This window comes from Pundamilia nyererei, unplaced genomic scaffold (assembly GCF_000239375.1).
Source record: "Pundamilia nyererei isolate P.nyererei 1_Seehausen unplaced genomic scaffold, PunNye1.0 scaffold00033, whole genome shotgun sequence".
Lineage (NCBI taxonomy): Eukaryota > Metazoa > Chordata > Actinopteri > Cichliformes > Cichlidae > Pundamilia > Pundamilia nyererei.
In genome coordinates this window covers 3,629,312-3,632,005 of record NW_005187434.1, presented here as the reverse complement: position 1 = coordinate 3,632,005, position 2,694 = coordinate 3,629,312, and the positions used below count along the sequence as shown (strand labels likewise).

The window sequence follows — 2,694 nt, the reverse complement described above, 5'->3', positions numbered from 1 at the left end:
TTCTCTTCACATTACTTTATATGTCATTGTAGACTATTCATGTATGTCTGTTTTTTTGTTGCTGGGAAATCTATCACCGCTGATATATTTAGACTGCAGAGCTAAAAGGGGAATTTTAATGCATCGTGGGTTGCCGGTACCTCCAGCTGTTTAAAGCGGATGTGTGTCTGCATTGGAAAAGCAAATCACAAACAGTCTGTACTGTACATGTCTGCATGTATGTGGTTCATTGCATATTGTCCAGAGGGGATATACTTTAACCACTGGATGACTGCAGGTATTCTTGTAAAGAAAGTCCTTGTAGGGAGGTATGCTTTTTACCCCCCTTTAAGTCCCACTTTCTGTCTGCACTTTAATTATTTCAAGACATTCACTAACTGTGAACGGGAAGGTATTTCTAGCATGTAGTACCCTGCTTTATTTTAACCTAAAAAGTGCAAGCTACTGAGTGCATCCTAAGGCTTGATGCTAAAACTATTTGCAAGACATCTGCAGGTTGGTCTGATCAGTCGGCTCTTTGGGTTCCTAAGAAGTACTTAACTTGCTCCATAATCTCATTAAACAGGACTACAACCATTCCCTGACAACCAGCCTTTCTCAGATGTCCTTTAAAGTTCAGCCAAGTGCAGCTTCATTTCGCTTAACTGCAATGAGCTGAGTACAATTAAGAGTTAAGTCTGATAAGCGTGGCCCGTGCCTCCTGAGATTAAAAGACACCTGTTTTTTTTTCTGTCTTGTTTTTTAAAGGACAAGGCAACGCAGGGGAGAAATGTTATGCCATGGTCTGTCACTCAGGTTTGCTTATTACTGTACCTTTTTGCTACTGCCAACAGTGGAGTTGCCACAGGGATGTGTTAAAATCTACACTACCTATTTGTAATGTGTGGTTATCAGGTATTAATTGCATACTAAAGTGATTTTTTGGGTCCTTAAGTGACAGTTTGACTGCGCAGCCTCTGTTTCTGTCTCTGTTTTGTTTCCTACATTACGGTGTTATACTGAGGGCTGTGCCATGAAGTGAGTCAACTCTTCATCGAGGCAATCTCAGGAAACACTTTACAATTTTGGCTGTAACTTAATGAGTCCCAAATACTGTGAAAGACGGGTCATTTAAACTGCATCTCTAATTGTCCAGCATCACCATTCCTAGATGATCCCTTGGAGCTTGGTGGATGAGAAGCGATAGAGACTCTGATTTTTAGAAATCATGTAAAGCCTTTCAGTTTTCCTGACAAACACAAATATTCAATGCTTCGTTTTTCTCTGCTGGCAGCAAACAATTCCAGGCGATTTCATTGGCCTTCATTTGACGACCTAATCCTAAAGCAGACAACTAAAGCCTAGTAGACAACTCGATGACCTTTACAGAAGATTTGCAAAGTGTAGTAACCAGTTGGAATTGTTTTTTATTAATACTTGTTCTTTACTTAGTCCCCAGAGCGTTTACCCCACCAGGGTTGCAGCTGAAAGAATAAGGCTAAAACGGTCTTAAACACCACAAGCAACACATGAATTTGATGGAAAATGCAATCACGATGACAGTCAGATCCACCTGTGGCTTATCGATGGGGGCAAGGTTTGCCAGGTTTCCTTTGTGGTTATGGCTGCACCAATAGACACAAACGCTGGATGGAAAAAAAAAATAGCGCAGTGGAACATTATTTTCTCGTGGCACTTCTGGGCTGCAGAAAAGTTAGCAAGAGTGCACTTGATATCCACGGGCTTGGAGTTTGCTCTAGTGTGATATATGCAGCTCTACACCGTCCATGTTTGTGATGGATCATCTGGTGCCAGCACTCACCATTTTCTGTACCATTTAACACTAATTCAGGCTAATTGCACAGCCCTCGGGTCTCTTCACACGCTAGTTTGTTTCAGAAAATTCCAGTAAAGTTTGTCGCTGACCTGCCTACATTTCCTCAACTAATACCTTTGACAGCGCCACAGTCTGGGGGCCCATGGGAAATCTCAAAATTGTATCATAATTAAATAAAGCATTGACTTCGTTCGGAGACAATTATCATATTGAGATTTGTATTATTATTAAATTATATAGGCAAAAGCCCATTAGGGCTATGCTAGCAGCTTTCTGAATCAAAATGACAACATAGTAACAAAGACTATGTTGTTACTAAAAGCTAAAAAGCTTTTTATTCAGACTCAAAAGCAGAGGATGACTGGTTTTCTTGCAATTCTTTTGGAGCGCATAAAATACCTTTCATCCAATTACCGGAAACATTTCCGTTACAGGCAGCACAGGTGTTAACCTCTGGATGGCAAGGGTCATTCCAAGATGTTTAAAATGTAGTGACTCATAGGTTAACCTGAAACGGTCAGGGTGGGGCCCATGGGAAATCAGAAAATTCAATCAGAAATGAATAAAGCACTGAAAATAGGCTTAGAATACAGTGGGCATGATTTATAGGCCTTTGTGCATTACCATGTGCCCTAATACAAATGGCATTATACGAAGAATGGCACGGAAAGAGAATCTGCATGCTTTATTTATTTATTTATTTCTATTGAATAAATGTTTTGCATGGTGGTGAAAGACGTATGCAGGTGCCTGCAGAACTCTACCAGCTCAACATATACACTTTAGATTTAAAATGTCAACTGCCTCTAGAGGAATTTTAAAGAGATGTTTGTGAAACAAGATTTTGATCTGTGTGTGAATATATATATATATATATA

The 2,694-nt window shown here is 39.9% G+C and overlaps 1 protein-coding gene across 1 annotated transcript in view; it reads left to right on the top strand.

Moving 5' to 3' along the window:
- LOC102192966 (transmembrane protein 132D) overlaps window positions 1-2,694 on the top strand; it is a 31,685-nt gene that overhangs the window by 15,260 nt on the left and 13,731 nt on the right. The window lies entirely within an intron of this gene.